Source organism: Alexandromys fortis, unplaced genomic scaffold, assembly GCF_014885135.2.
Source record: "Alexandromys fortis isolate MF-2015 unplaced genomic scaffold, M_Fortis_MF-2015_v1.1 scaffold_185, whole genome shotgun sequence".
NCBI lineage: Eukaryota > Metazoa > Chordata > Mammalia > Rodentia > Cricetidae > Alexandromys > Alexandromys fortis.
Genome location: NW_026068094.1, coordinates 372,458 through 388,977, shown reverse-complemented (window position 1 = coordinate 388,977; position 16,520 = coordinate 372,458). Strand labels below are relative to the sequence as shown.

General features: G+C 43.0%; 1 protein-coding gene across 6 annotated transcripts in view; it reads left to right on the top strand.

Annotated features, from left to right (window-relative positions):
- Positions 1-16,520, top strand: part of Large1 (LARGE xylosyl- and glucuronyltransferase 1) — a 383,834-nt gene that overhangs the window by 28,446 nt on the left and 338,868 nt on the right. The window contains exons 2-3 of one of the 6 annotated variants that reach the window (XM_050123190.1): positions 6,879-6,977; positions 8,724-8,850. The exons of 4 other annotated variants lie outside the window; for them this stretch is intronic. The gene's annotated coding sequence lies outside the window, so the exon portion shown is untranslated. The remainder of the gene's footprint in view (positions 1-6,878; positions 6,978-8,723; positions 8,851-16,520) is intronic. One more of the 6 variants, XM_050123191.1, reaches the window with a different exon arrangement.

Sequence of the window (16,520 nt, the reverse complement as noted above, 5' to 3'; positions counted from 1 at the left end):
GTTCAGCTATGAGGAACTAGTGAGGGAGTTCACTGAATGGCATTGGATGACACTTTGATGTTGTATGACTACCTGACACTAACCTGTGGTAGACTTAGATCTTCTTTTCCTTTTCATTCTTTTGTTTAATTGTTTTCCAGCTATTTGTTGAGCACCAGTTGATTTGAGACTTGTCCTAAGCACTGTGGGTTCATTAGTGGATGAAGGTATTGTTGGCTTTGTCCTTGTGAAGCTCACAATCAGTTTGTACAAAAACAAAGAGAACATGCCTTCTTTGGAGTGAAATAACCACAAAGAAAAGTAAGGTATTAACATATAAATAGATGATAGGGAAATCTGCGTATGCAGGGGTAGAACATACATTTAAAACTAGCTTTTAAAATTGTGTGTGTATGTGTGTGTGGTGTGTATGTGCGCCTGTGCATATGTGCATGGAGGTCAGAGAACAACCTTTGAGAGTCTATTTTCTTCTTCCACCGTGTTGAGTCTGAGGCCCTCTTGTTTCTGCCATGCCTTGTATTCCAGGATAGCTTATCATGAGCTCTTGTGTCTGCCTCCCACCTTGCCGTAGGAGTGCTGGGATTACAGATGTGTGCCACCTCATCTGACTTGAATGCATGGGTTCATGGGTATCTAAGTCTGCCAGTCTTAGGCAGCAAGCGTTTTTACCTGCGGAGCTTGCTTTTTGAAGCAGGAGTTTGTGGAGATGACTTTGAACACTTGAAGAAGGTGGAAGAATGAGTTATAAGGAAAAAAGCAGAGACCCCTAAGCTCTTTTTCAGTTGTTGAGTGGTCCTGTGTCTGGAAGGAATGCCTAGAAAAGTAGTGAGAGATATTAGAGGCCCATTCACTCTGGGTCTCATGGGCACTGGGAAACTGGTATGAGTCACCTCATCTCTATCAGGATTGTGCAGGCTAACTCCCATGTTGTTGACTGTCTCAAGGACAGACCATATAGCTGGCGGTAGTGGAACATGTCTGTTATCTCAGTACTAGGGACAGTGAGGTAGGAGAGGGTTGAGAACAGCCTGAATTATTGGGCAACATAGCAAGATCTTGCTACATCAAAATAGAAATGAGAAGCAAAAAAGGAAGCGCTTAACTCTAACTACAGTTGGAGACAGTATGTCAGGGTGTGTTGGAATACTTCAACCTCAGTCTCTCTTGCTTTAATTCCCTCTAGTCCTGTGATGGTTTACTCACTTAATTCTTTTTAGTTTTTCTTAGCTCTCAGATGAAGTGAAATTTCCCAGGATGGTGGCAGAGTGGTAGCCACTGAATGGCACTTGCCTCATCTTTGCATGTTGAAAATGTGTGTGCTGTCCCACTGTCACGCCCTTGAAGGGTCTGCATTTAAGCAGACAGACATAAAGATCTAGTTGCTGATTTTTGATAGCCAGGCAACTCCAGTGCTGGGGCCAAGCAGATTTGTAGGAGTGTTCTAACTCAATCCTAATGAAATCTGCATCCTAACGTGACTAGTTTTCTCATTTCCAACATATTTCATCTAGCTGTGCGTTGTGTCTCACAGCCCTCTTGGATCTGAGGAGCACTGGGGAGATTTGTGGTTCTGTGTGAGGAAAATTGGGTTACGGAGGGATAAGTTATAAGAGTACCCAATTCATCTACTAAAATGCCAATATTTTGAAGTTTTCAGAGTTCAAGGTGGTCACAGGATGTCAGGGGCAGGTGCAAAGACTTACCCTGTTGTTTCAGCAAGTGATGCCCGGTGTGCAGCAGTAGTTTTAGTCCTGAAACTAGCCGTGTGTTGTATGAGGCCACTTCTTTGTTGCTGGCTGCTCAGCCTGAAAATAATCACATAGATACTATATCACTTAAATCATTGCTTGGCCTGTTAACTCTAGTTTCTTATTTGCTAACTCTTACATCTTAATTCAACCCATTTCTATTAATCTGTGTATTGCTACATGGCTGTGGCTTACTGGCAAAGTTCTGTCTCATGTCTCTCTTTTGTGGGGCTACATGGCTTCTCTTGACTCCCCCTTCTTTCTCCTAGCATTCAGTTTAGTTTCTCCACCTACCTCTGTTCTGCCCTGCTGTAGGCTCAAACTAGCCTTTACTCGTTAATGGTAATCACAGCATACAGAGGGGAATCCCACATCAGCCATGTCTGCTGCTCCATGGAAGTGTGACGCTTTCATAACAATGGATTTTAGCCTTAGCCATCGTCATCCTAGTTGTGAAGGCCAATGCTGCTGTTTTGGTTTACTGATATAAAACAGCTTTTAGTTTTAGGGCCAAAGTTCATCTTGGTGGTTTTCCTAGGCCAAGTTCCCTGGATGACTGGGCTGTCTTTTACCCATTCCTTTGAGACTGCAAGAGGCAGAAGTGGGAGCCATTTGGAAGAATTTGGAGATAGCCTGGACTGACTTTCAGCATAGACAGAGTTGATGGGAAACCCTTGTTTTGGTGAAGAAACTGTATGGTACCTGCTTTTCTCATGCACTGGATGTCATGCATGTGAATCCCATAGCATTTATCCATCCTGGGTACAGCACTGCCCTTGAGTTCTTTGGTGTCAGCCTATCTTCTGGACATCAAACCCAGAGTGCCATCGTTGGCATGTTCATATCATGGAAGTGTCACCCCTTCTTAGGACTCCTGTTCCATTAACTGTTGCTTTAACCTCTTGTCATTGTTTATTACCGCTTGTTTGCCTAACTTGCTCACATGGTTGAAATGTATACTGTATGTGGGTCTTTTTTCAAAGCATAGTCTCTATCAAAGTGGGTGTCTTTATTCAGCATTTCTAGGGAAAAGGGTCAATTCAAGAGAACCATACAAACTTGGTGCTTATATTTTGATAGCACTTACAAACCAAATTGCCATGATTCCGTACAGTTATCACTTGGAATTAAACTGTATTTTTGTAAGCTAAGACTCAGACTTTTGAGCAAGGCTCCTCTGTGCCTTTAGAAAGGATCAGTTTATAATCATGCATGATAAAATTTGTTATGAATTTAATTCTTTGACCTTCTGTTTCTCAGAATTCCTTGATAGTGAGGTTTAGACCAGCCTTCTGTACATATGTTCATTCCCCCTTTGAGTTCTCCACCTGCTCACTCAGAGCTGTATGTGACTTGACCTGGCTGCTTAACACAAGACCTCAGGGGTACAGAGCCTGCTGCAGGCTTGGAGCAGTTTACTAGTTAAGCTGGACAGAAAGCCATGTAACTTGTCTTGTGCTGGTCCTGGGTTCTATATGAAAGTGGGTTTTGCAAGTCAGTAGCAGCTCCCCTTTATGGCCTCTGCAACATCTGGTGCCTCTGGGATCTTGGCCTGTTTGAGTTTCGGTCCTGACTTCCTTTAGTGATGAACAGCAATGCTGAAGTATAAGCCAAATAAACACTTTCCTCCCCATCTTGCTTTTTGGTTATGGTGTTTTGTTACAGAAAATAGAAAACCTAACTAAGACATTGCCTTTATTTAATACCGTGTTTTGGACTCCTGGTGTGTTTTAATTTGTGACATAGCTTGGCTCACTCTGGTTACACTCTGAACATATTTGTGGTTCATGGTGCAGTGTTTAACAGTGTGGTTGTTAGGAACCAAGGCAAAGATGGAGTGATTCTCTAGGGAATTGAGTTTTCTTCCTTCTGCCTCCCCATCTTTCCAGTCTCCTCTCTTTTCTTGTATTGCTTTGATACTTTTCTTATCACTCTGAGCAAATTCCCCAGAATGAGGATTTTAAGTGAGAAGTTCATTTTGGCTCACAGTTTAAGGTATACATTCTACTGAAGATGAAGATCTTGGTGACTGGGTTTTCATCCATGGTAACAAAAGGTTGTAGCATGGCTTGTTCACATCTCAATGGGTGAAAAAGAATGTTCAGACTGGAAGCAGAGCTGGCCAGCATCCCTCAAGGCACATCCTGCACAGCAATCTGCTTCCTGTTTCTAATCCTCATTGCCATGGGGCCATAGCGGTTCCATGAATAACACCACCAGCTGGATACCCAGTGATCAAACACTTGAACTTCTAAGGGATGTTTCATATTCAAACCATAGCATCACCTGTCTCTTCATCTGCTTCTCTTCTTGAGAGGGACATGGCATTGAAGGACCCATGCTGACCACTATGAATACTTTTTGTCATTGAATTTGGGTGGTACGTGAAGCCTAGGGAATCTTTCATGGGAGGACATTGAGAGAGACAGGCCACTAGGAATACATAGAAATTGTGAAAACAGTACTATCTAGCATGTAAGAAGTGTTATCTGTAATAACTGTTATTGTTTAATGTTTCCAGAACACTACTGATAATTATTTCGTCTACTCTGAAGATGTGAATCCTGGGGTTCAAAGAGGTTTAGGAACTTTACCCAGGGACACACAGTGGAGGCCTGAGCCTTGTTGTAGTGATCGCCTCAAACAACAGCAACAACAACAACAACAACAACAAAAACTTGGAAAAGACTTTGAGCTTCCATTTGGTCTGTGTTACAGGGTTTAGAGTGGGAAAGGCTCAGGGATTATCTGCAGTAGGCAGATCCTTGCTGCATTCTTCTTTGTCTCTCTGTTTTCTGAGATAGGGTTTCTCTGTCTATCCCTGGCTGTCCTGGAACTTGATTTGTATACCTGTTTGAGTTGCACTCTATCTGCCTCTGCTTCCCAAGTGCTGGGGTTCCAGGTGTGTGCTATCACTGCCTGTAGCATGCTTAGGGTTAATTTGGCTGCAGCTCCACCTTCTGGGTACCTGTCACACAAAACAGGGCCTCATGGTTCATAGCCCTGTCTGTTTAGGACCATAAAATAAACTTTTTAAAAGAAATGACTTTTTGATTGTTGTCCATCTCGAGATCTGTGCCTGGCACATAATGGGTACTCAGAATGTCTTTGTAGAATTAGTGAACATACTCTGAGTCCCCAAATTTAGGCACCAGTAGGATGTCTACAGGTGCTGTTGTACCGGTGGGTGGAAGCCTTATGGATATAACCTTGGGTAAACAAGAATAATACTGGGCATGTTCATATCTACAGTGTTTTTTTTTGTTTTGATTGCTCGATTGTTTTTTTAAGATTGGATTTCACTGTGTAGCTGAGGCTGACCTTGACTTCTGATCCTCTGCCTGTATTTCCTTTGTGCTGGGATTATGTATCACCTTGCCCAGCTTAAATTTAGAATTCTTTCTCCAAATTGTGAACTGTCACAAAGGCTGGTGCATGTGAGTATCATTTGAACTTTCTGTAGTGATGACAGGTACCTGAGAGAAACAGTTTAAAGTGGCAAGCATGTATTTTGAACCAGAGTTTCAGAGGTCTCAGTATACAGTGAGATAGCTCTATTGCTTTTAATTTGTGACAAGACACTATGGAGGAAGAGCATGCATGGCTCAAGGAAGCTAGGCACACTGCATGACAGCCAGGAAGCAGAAAAACGAGCAGAAAGAGATCAGGGCCAAACTTACCCTTCAGAGGCACTCCACTCCGCAGCAGTCCACTTCTTTCTGCCAGGTCCCACCACTGAGACTTCTACCACCTCCTGGCAGTCTAGGGGGAATTTGAGCCTGTCATTGATTGTATCAGAGCCCTTGTGATCTGTCTCTGGAAATTCCTCCACAAATGCATCCAGAGGTGTACTTCACTAATCTCTGAGGCACTTCTCAACCAATTGAGTTGATAATTAAGCTTATCAGCTGTGCAGCTTGGTGCACTTTCCCAAAAGCCGTGTTCCTGCGTGATCAATTCTGTGACCAAGAAACAGAACATTACCGAAACTACAGACAGCCCTGGCCTCCACCACTGCTCCATGTTCCTCCCAGGGGTGTGCATCTTGATTTTAGATTGACATTATTGTTGAGTGATGTTTGGGAGAGACTGCTCTACATCTGTAAGGACCCAACCATTGCTTCTGCAACTCAGGGGCAGGCATGTTCCTGGCCCAGAACTGATGGCTACATTCCACCTGCCAGAGTTTCCTGTAGAGCCTGTCTTGTGTAGGGGCTACAGGAGGCTTCAGATCAGGAGGTAGGGTGGTCCTTCATTGCAGGGATTTTCCTTCTGATTGCTGATAGCAAATGCTGTGAGGCACTGGCAAGGGATGTCTTCATTTTTTTTAATTTTAATTTTTATTCTTTATATACACTACATCCCAGCTAGTTTCTCTTCTCTCCACTATTCCCAGTCCCCCTTCTCTTTTCCTCTCCACCCCCAGATCTACTAGTCCTCTGCTTCCCTTCCGAGAAAAAAAGAGCAGTCCTCCCAAAGATATCAACTTAACATGACATAACAAATTACAATAAGATGTCTTCAATTTGGCCCGCTCAACATCTCCCTCCCATCAAAGTGCTGTGTTCACCGTGTGCTTCAGTCCCTGGTCGCCTGCCTGCTGCAGGTCAGACTGAGACTGAGTCTGTTGCTGCAGCATTTGAGTTTAATGCTCAGGCATGGTCACTAAGGAGGCAGCGCCCTCACCTCTGGAGTCCCCTTGGATGGTTGAGGTGACACATGTATTCAGGCTGAGGAGCTTTGCTCTCTGTGATGTGGCTCTCTGCCCTATAGTTCCCCAGTCAAGGACAGGTGGCTGTCACTCAGCTTTGGCTACAGGCCACAGAGTGCTTTGCCAACAGTTTTGGGATGGAGATCTTCCTGGCCTCTTTGGCCCAGAGACTGCAGTTTGTCTCACAGAGCTTGGAGCAGCTCCCTCAGCTCTGCTCTTTCATCACAGGGGTGGGGGTGGGAAGTGGGCAGAAGCACAAGCATACAGAAGGCTCCACGCTCCTGGAGCTAGAATTTAACTACCCAAATGCCAAATAAGATCTCCCGTCTAAAGTCAGGGATTCTTAGAAATGAAGCCAGTGTGGTTTATAGCTATGATCCCAGTTACAGAATGAACAACTTATGCCTTGCTGTCCTCAGGGAACGGCATCATAGCATTGTAGCAGAGACTGCTTGGCATCACTCTGGAACTGCAGGGGAAGAAAGTCCTGTACCCTCTACCTAGCTGTGTGAGTTTGGGTAAGTTTCTTGGCTTCTCTGATCCTGAACGGAATGGGGATCACTGCAGTCTGAATCTGTTCAGGTTGTGCTCACTGTTCAGAGTAAAGCACTTAGAATAGCCCATTGAAGGCTTGATACACATTAAACATCCCTAAAACTGAAACATAGCTGCCTGTAGATTCTGGATCATCCAGGTGCAGAAGGTAGTTTATTATTCATGGTTTTCAGATAGGGAAATTGAGGCACAGACTGGCCAAGTTCCTGCTCCAGACTTCACAGCTGAGGCAGGGTTCGAACCAGAGGCTTCCCATTTTCCTGTGAATAGTTCGAGAACCATTTGTGCTTTGCCCATTATTATCAACTGAAGAGCATGTTTCTTTGAGGAAGACTCCACGTGGTAGTTAGTATTGATTGTCAGCTTGGTGGGATTTTGAATTACCCAGGAGACAAAACCCTGAGCATGCCTGTGAGGAGTTATCTTTGTTAGCTTCATTGCACTGGAAAGACCCACCTGAATGCAGGCAGCATCGCTCCGTGAGTTGGCATACTAGACTAAAAGGTAGAATGTATATCTCACTGTTCTTTCTGACTGTATGTGGCGTAGCCACCTCCACCTCATGTTTGTTTATCATGAGGCACAGTACCCGTCTACTCCAGAAGTGGCTTTCGTCAGTTCTTTTGTCAGAGCAATGAGGAGTGTAACTAACATACTCCCCTCACCCCTAAATAGTTCTGGGGAAAACAGGGCCAATGCTGTTCACATTATGGTCCACTCAAAATACTAGGCATAGCTAGAACATGAAGATTGGAAGTTTCTTTTGTCACATTTGCTTGACCTGTTTATTTGGATCAGACCCTGTAAATATAGGTTTCTGTCTGCCTGGTCTCATAACCTTTCAGTCCCAAAGAAATACCCAGAGGCACTAGTTGTAAACAGAGACTGCACTTTTGTTTCTCAGCCACCCAGACCTGAATAATTATACAGAAACTATAATAATTACAACAGTGTTTGGCCAATGGCTCAGGCATATTTCTAGCTAGTTCTTACATCTTAAATTCACACATTTCAATTAATCTATGTATTGCCACAGGCTGTGGCTTACTGGCATTTCTCTCTTTCTGCAAATACGTGGTGTCTCTTTGACTCTGCCTACTCTTTCTATATATCTTTGTTTGGATTTCCTACCTGGCTTTACTCTGCTAAGCAACTGGCCAAAACAACTTAATTCATCAACCAATAAAAGCAGCATATTTACAGAAGGACATCCCACATCATCTCCTCTTTCCCTTCTAATTAAAAAGGAAGGTTTTAACTTCAACATTGGAAAATTACATATACAAAATAGTTATCAAACAAGAATTATAGTTACAATACTTAGTTTGTTTACATTTGGCAAATTAAAGAAAATATCATCCATCTTATTTTTGTGAGTCTAAAGTTTTATATGTAATTTATCTTTTATCATAACTAAGGAAAACTATAATTGTAACCATCTAATCTTCAATCCGTCAAAGACCCAGAATGCTATAATATTACTTAAGTAAACAGAAAATGCATTGTAAGCAACTTCCAAATTCTAGAAATGACAGAGACATCTCACTGCTTGGAAAGTCTCCCAAAGTTCTTTTGTAACATTGGAATATCCATCTTTATCTTACAGGCCTATAATACCTGGCAGACTTTTCAGTAACACAGGAAATTTGAAGATCTGTTCTGCCTTGTACTGGCAAAGTTTGTCAGTTGCTTTCTTCTGTTTTCTGCAGAATGTCTGGCTGTTTCTTCTGTGAAGCAAGAATCCTGAAGGACCATCCTGACTTTTGGAAAGTTCAGCTGTCACTTTTCTGTGGGTCCTGCAGTCCAGTTCTTACAGCACACCATCACGCAGTCCAGGCAAGAGCAGTTTCTTACCCATATGACCAGCCTTGTCACATGGAAGGCAAATTCCATAATGAGTTTCTTCAATGCCCATCAACCTCTCTGAAGTAATTGGTACTGCCAGAAGCAGACATGTCTCACTGTTGAAAAAAGTCTTTAAGTTTTTAAAACATTTTAAATGCCATATTCTGTAGGTCTGTGGAAGGTTTGAAGGAGACCTATCCAGCTTAAATCTCTCTATACATCTAGAAAAGCTAACTAACATGACTACAAGTTTTACTATTATAGATGACTGTCTATTAATCCATAATTTTTAATTATATATTCCATTTTTAAATGATCTGTATAAACATTATACCTTAAGCAGGAGTAGAAATATACATATAACAAAATTGACTTGAAATTTGTATTAGTAAACCAAAGTCCATACCAATGTAGTATTCATTTCTGTGTCATATCCTCTTCTTTTTTTCCTTTAGAAATCCTTGACTATGACCATTATCTATTAACCATTTATAATCAGCCCCTTTAAATGAAAACAAATATTTATAAACATTATTTGAGGGAAAAGTTATGAGGTTGGGTCATCCTACGAAGCATCTTTCCTCACCACAGCTACCCTGAAGAGGAGAGGATTAAAGAAAGGAAAACTGTCTCCCTAGTCTGTTCATACTAGGTCCCGGCTGACAGGCATGTCCTGATGAGTGCTATACTGTTTTATACTCCCTGGTGGTCCATACTCAGGGGTACAGGAGCTTAAGAATGCAACAGATCAGCCAAGAAAAACAAGGCCTGTAGGGAGCAAGGAAAACAGAGAACCAGAAGAGGGGTGGTGGAGGTGGGAAAGGAAGAGAAATGTCAGGGTCAGAGGTGAGATGGGAAAAGATGGATCCAGCCAGCAGAGGAGGAGACATCAGTGATCTCGGGCCTGCTTGGGGAGTGTGATGGGAGGGCAGAGGGCAGTGTGCAGTGGGAATGTAGAAGAGGACTATCAAAGCTAGTTTCAGTTTCAGTGCCACAGTTCTGTGAGGACTGGATCCTAGGAAGACAGAGAACTAACTCTGAGCTCAGCATACTTGCTCTGTATTCCCTGGAAGACTGTGTGGGTCAGGACCCTTAGCTCAGACCTAGATTTTACTACTATCTGCATTCCAGCTTCCCAGAAAGGTCCCCATGAATGGATGTATCCGCGAGTTTGTTTCCAGCCCTGTGTTCCCTTTTACACTATTCAGAAAAGTTGACACAAATAAACTCTACCATGAGTCTCTCATCCAGGAAGAGCGCATGCTTGCTTTTCTGGGCGTGCTTCTATGGAGTGTTGGAGGCACTAAAAAAAGAAGTACTCAGGCTGATCCAAGGGCTTTTTGTGGACAGGGCAGAATAACACCAAACACGTAGTCAGACCTGCAGGAGTGCTTCAATTGTGTGGATTCTCTCTGCTTAGGAGCTTGTCATCTTAGCTGAGAGAGGTGTCTAAGTCTCTGTCCTTAAGGACTGTCAGGGCTCTATGAGGAGCTGGGGCAGAGGTGAGTTGACCAGCTTTTGTGTGTGGGTGTGTGTGGTAATATATATATTGGCTTCAATGAAAGAGGCTTGTTTTCTTAGGTTATGTGAAGTTCTTGATGCTTCCTCTCACTCTGCTCCGACTCTTCCTCCAGTTCCCAGCAGGAGGTGGGTGAGGCCTTTGGATACCCTCTGTTGAACATCTAGTTCTTACATTGTAGGGTGCTTTCATGTGGAAACTCAGGTTCAAGAACATAAGTAATACAGTTTAAGGTGGTGGCCATGGTGGTGCTGAAGGAGAAGGGCAACTGCCTTTAGTTTTTCCAGGTTCTATGTTGAACTCTTATTTGGAGACTGAGTACATCAATCACATGTCTGCCCTGTGCTGGGCAAGACTCTAAGCCCTCTGCTCATATGTTCTAAGAAAGACTCTGTAGGGCATAGATGCTCAAATGCCTACTTAATGAGGTCACTGATGGAGGCAGGGCCAAGTCTAAGGGTGTGTTAGTTATTTTTGCTGTGCCACATAGCTCTCATGATGGTCACACCAGCTCTCTGCATAGGTAATAATAATGGCTGTCTGATTTGATACTTTCTCTTCCAGATACTTCTACATCTTCGCCACCTTTCCCTGTGCTATTTGCTTTGTATTGAAGAATTTAACTGCCACAGTACCATTGCTGGTGGGCTGTAAACTTACTTAGCTCTGCTCTTAAGTATGTTCTAAAGTTGATAAACTAAACTGTATGTACTTCATAGCAATAATCTCGAGTCTAATGTTGAGTTTCTTCACCTCTTCAGTGTGATTCGTTCAGTGAAAAAAAAAAAGCTCATTGTTTTGGGAAAAAGTTTCAGAGAGGGCCCAAGAGGGGAGATGCATTCTGTATGGGAATACCTGCATCATGGCAGTCTTGGAAAAGAAAGGTTGAGGTTTCCATGCCCTGCCCTGAAGCCCTTCCCTCTGTGCTGATCTCAGTTCAACCACACTGTGCTGCAACCGTACCTGGGTTCAAACTTCAATTCTGACTCTTAACCAAAATTTCTGGTGAGTGAGCAGGGGCTGTCACTTACGTACTTTCCTGACACAGGGCTGGCACATCACAGGTATACCTTAAATGTTAATTGAATTTCAGTTACAGAAAAAACATTGTGAGAGGTGGGCTGTTTTCCTCTGCCTCCTTGGAGATGCTTAAGTTCTTTTCCTAATCCCTGTTGCCATATAGACTGGTGCTGAAATTATGAGATGTGTGGAAGCCACTACAGTTTAATTCAGTTGTGTGTGTGTGTGTGTGTGTGTGTGTGTGTGTGTGTGTGTGGTGTGGTTACTAGGCAAAGCATTCTGTGCGGGCAGAATAAATACAAATGGAAAGAGTCCGACCACCATTGTAAGTCTCCATCAATCACTTGCTTCTTGACTTAGGCAGTTATGGCTGGGTAAGAACATCCTGGGTCTGGACTTTAATTCAGATTTCATCACATGCAACCTTGTGATACGGAGCAAGGTACTTAACTTCTCTGAATGAGTTCCCTCTTCTGTAACATGCCCCAGACTCAGCAGGTTGTTGAGTATTAAATGAGTTACTATGTATAAAGCATTCAGGATCACTGCTGGTATTCACTGCTGGTGTTATTTGTTGTTAAAGGAAGCTTTACTGTCCTCATGGAAAACCCAGCTGGTCAGAGCCTAGGTCACATGACATTGTAACAAGGACAGAGAGTCTCCTGGAATTGGACTTGATAAAGTGCTTCAAAGTGGTGGCTCAGACTCATAGGCATTTATTGTCTCACAAGCAAAGGGGCCAAAAGTCTTAAGTTCAGAGAATTGTCAGGACCACCTAGGTCCTGTGTCTTGCTAGCCTCTTATGACTTACTGCTGTTTTTTGTGCTCCTTGGCTGGCGAAGGCATCAATGGCTTCACTAGGCCTTATCCCCATGTTTCCCTTTGTAACTGCTTATACCATCAGCCATGTGGTCTAAGGGTCTATCCTATCCCTGTATCCCTCACCTAAATTTTATTTACAGTAACCTTGTTCCCAAATAAGGTCACATTCTGAAGTGCTAATGGTTTGGCTCTAACATACCTACTTTGGGGATACACATCTATATCCCTAGCTTGGGTGCAGATATTATGTGCTGAAACTCTGAGCACAGAGCCTAGAAGGAAGGAGGTGATCAGTGCTAGGTAGGTCTGGTGTCACTTCATCTTCATCTTTGGCTGCACAGTCCTGGGATGTTTCTCTGAACAAGTTGAAGAGTTTCTTAACTCTTGACTTTGAGTGGTACAATGGCTTGCAGGGGAGTGGATTCTTTAGTCTTTGTTTTTCTGGAATGGGGTGAAAAGAAATTCCTTTCCTCTAGGATGAGGAAGGAAAACTTAGGTCCTGGTGGCACATGTTAGCCCAGGAATGTTCCAAGTTGCTGTATTCCTCCTTGCCTTATCTATGTGATGTTTTTTGGACTAAGGGGTTTGGAATGCTCAGAAGTGCTGGCACACATGAACTGGTTTGGGTTTCCTGATCCCAGAATTACTTTGCAGTCAGAATGGAAACCTGACTTTCATTCCACTAAACAGCTTTGCTCCACAGAAGTGTAGATATCTATGGAAACAGCCCTAATTTTAGCCCTGCCATACTTAATACCGACTTAGAGAGTGCTGTTTTGGGTCAGTGCCCAGGGAATTGGGAACATAAACAGGCTGAAGGGTCAGATCAAGCACAGAGTGGCTCAGGGACTGAGAAACTTGGGAAGGCACTGCAGGGATCTTTAGTGGATCTAAAAAAGGTCAGCTACAGCTGAGCATCATGCATGCCCAATCTCACAACTCAATAGGAAGAGGCAGGGGGATTGCTGTGGCTGAGTTCTAGTTCACAATGAGTTCCAGACCAGTCTGAACTACAAAGGAAGATATCTGAAGAGATGGGCTGGACAGAGAAGCCCTGATCAGAAATATGGGATTCTAAATGCAGGTGTCTCTCTTTCTTCCCTATTTTATATGTCTTGTTAAAATTCTTCTTCTTTGTAAGCCAGTTCTTGACCCTGTTTCTCTTGTGTCTATCTCCATAATTCTTACTCCTGTCCTGAATTACTGGCATTTTTCATAATCATGTTCATGTCCTATGGCAGCATCTTTAATTCTGAGATTGATTCACATGCCTTGAAGACCCAGAAATCATTTTTATACCTTGAAGAGTCAGCCAGGGTTATTATTGTCATGTCTGTATACTGAGCTGGCTATGTAGTAGACATGCAGAAAATACACAGCCCAAGGGATTTGAAAAGATTGTTGATTTCTGCTTTACCCAACCAAGGGCTTGGGGCAGCCAGAATATAATAAAATATATATTGTTTATAAATGGAAAGACTTGGTTTATATGAGAGACAGAAATGACCTGTGGTTCTAGTAAGGACGATCTATGAAGGGTTACTACGAGTGGAGGAGACCATAGCATGGAAGATGTTGGGTGTAAGGTGAGATCTGTGAGGAGATGATTTCAGGACACTTGGGAAATAACCCTATCCTTCTAGCTTAGCAAGAACCCCTGTAGACTATCAGACAGAGAAAGAACTTTATTTATTTATTAAAGATTTCTGTCTCCTCCCCGCCACCACCTCTCATTTCCCTCCTCTTTCCCCAATCAACTCCCCCTCTCTCGTCAGCCCAAAGAGCAGTCAGGGTTCCCTGCCCTGTTGGGAGTCCAAGGACCTCCCACTTCCTTCCAGGTCTAGTAAGGTGAGCATCCAAACAGCCTAGGCTCCCACAAAGCCAGTACGTGCAGTAGGATCAGAACCCAGTGCCATTGTTCTTGACTTCTCAGCAGTCCTCATTGTCCGCTATGTTCAGCGAGTCCGGTTTTATCCCATGCTTTTTCAGACCCAGGCCAGCTGGCCTTGGTGAGTTCCCAGTAGACCATCTCCATTGTCTCAGTGTGTGGGTGCACCCCTCGCGGTCCTGAGTTCCTTGCTCGTGCTCTCTCTCCTTCTGCTCCTGATTTGGACCTTGGGGTTTCAGTCCGGTGCTCCAATGTGGGACTCTGTCTATGTCTCCGAGAAAGAACTTTAAACATCATCTAATTTTGTGTTTTTGAAGCATATTTAGCACTAATATTTTTACCTTAATCTATGGTTATTTATTTTGTTAAGATGGGTTCCCTGCTCAGTTTCCAGGACTACATGGTAATGTTCCCACCTGCTGTAAACACTTGAAATCTGTGAATGACTGTCCTGTGTAACTGTTTGGAATTTAGATTTTGGGCATTAAAGATGTGACTGATTCTTGTACTGTCTTTTCATACACATTGTGCTCTTTAAGTAGGATGAGTTGTGTTAAAATTGGAAAAGTGTTGTGCCAGGGACTGCAGGGAGAATAGTTAAGATTGGGCTGGGGCCCCTCTTGTGAATGATTGGTGAAGGCGAGTGAAGCACAGGTAGACCAGATGCCTGTAGATGGTGTGAGCACTAGAACTTGAACCATGTCTCCTCTTTCCTCTGTCTCAATGCATTGAATTATTGGCTACTGATGTTTGGATATACTTTGAATGTGACTTCCAAGGGTTTGTGTTCTAGAAGATTGTTCATCCTAGTGCTCTGTGAACAGTGGGGTAATGTTCAAGAGTGGATTTGTAAAAGGTGCTATGCCCTTGGGCTGTTGCCTTCAAAAAGGATTAAAATGAGTTTTCCATAGAGCAAGTGTGTTCTCTTGAGAGTTGGTTATTTTCTAACAACTCTGGTTCTTGAATCCTTTTGACTTCTACCTCACATTTGCTGTTTGCAGACTGCTTTATTATTTATTAGTGTTGCTTGTCAAGAGTGCCCCAGTTTAGCCATATACACTTACCAGGGGATACTTAGTCCTGGATCCTAGGAGTTTAGGTCACTGCTTCAGCTATTTTCAGCTCTACTCCCATCTTGTCTGTCTGTTCCTCTATACATTTGTCCACCCACCCACCTATTGCTGTGGGACAATGGTCTTCTACTCTGTAAAGATTTGTCAGTTGTATTGCTTTAATAAAATGCTGATTGGCCAATAACCAGAAATTATAGGTGGAGCAACCAGAACAGGAGAATTATGGGAAGAGGAAAGGCTCAGTCTGCAGTCATCATCCAGACACAGAGGAAGCAAGATGAGCATGCCTTGCTCATAAAAGGTACCAAGCCATGTGGTTAACATAGACAAGAATTATGAGTTAATGTAGGATGTAAGAGTTAATAAGAAGCCTGAGCTAATAGGAAAACCAGTTTATAGTTAATATAGACCTCTGTGTATTTCTTTGGAACTGAATGGTTGCTGGACCAGGTGGGACAGAAATCTCTGTCAACAACCCATGATAGTGCCCTTTTGTCAGGTACTCCATCTTAGGTAACTTTACTTCTTATCTTCATGTTCTGTTAGTGGAGGCATTAGTGGGTAGGAGAATGGATGTGCTGCTGATATAGTTGTATAAGCAAGGGCAGCATCTTTATTAAGACCATTAAGTTCACAACGACACACTTCTTTACATCTCCCTGCTGCCTACAAGAGTGACTAGTGCATTGTTGATGCCCTGATCATGTGTTGAAGAGTTAACCAGCTGCAAGCTGCGTGCTTGACTCCATGGGAAGTACGTCCCATAATCTTCTTGTTTGTCTTTCTTGTACTTCTCTATATATTTGTCCCTGTTCTAGGGTACCATCTGCTGCATGTGTACAATACTGGTGCATCAGATATACTCAATAGCATCTAATAATTTGGTTACAATTATTCTTTTTTACAGATGAGGAAATTGGGATAGAAGTCACACAAATCTCTAGCTCATGCTGCTTCTTTATTTCTGAATCATTGTTCTGAGCAGAACATCTGTTCTAGAAAGGCTCTTTCTGCGCTATAGCTAATTACTGCATCTCTGCAAGGCAGCTTGTGTGAGGAGGAACTAAGTTTTACACTGCTTTTAAATTAAATCTCAAAAGTCACACCTGAGTCGTGCTACCATATAGGACAGTACCAATCCCTACAAGGCTATCCTTAAATAGTAATAACTGCCAAAATTGAGTGTTTCCTATGTATCAAGCTCTGGGTCCACCCAGAGACATAGATTAAATGCTTTAAATCTCAAAGCCCTGGGTGAATTCACAAGGGCCAGGCTACCTCATCCACTCTGTAGATTACCTATCCTATATCTTACAGCAAGGAAGTATTTTGACTCGGT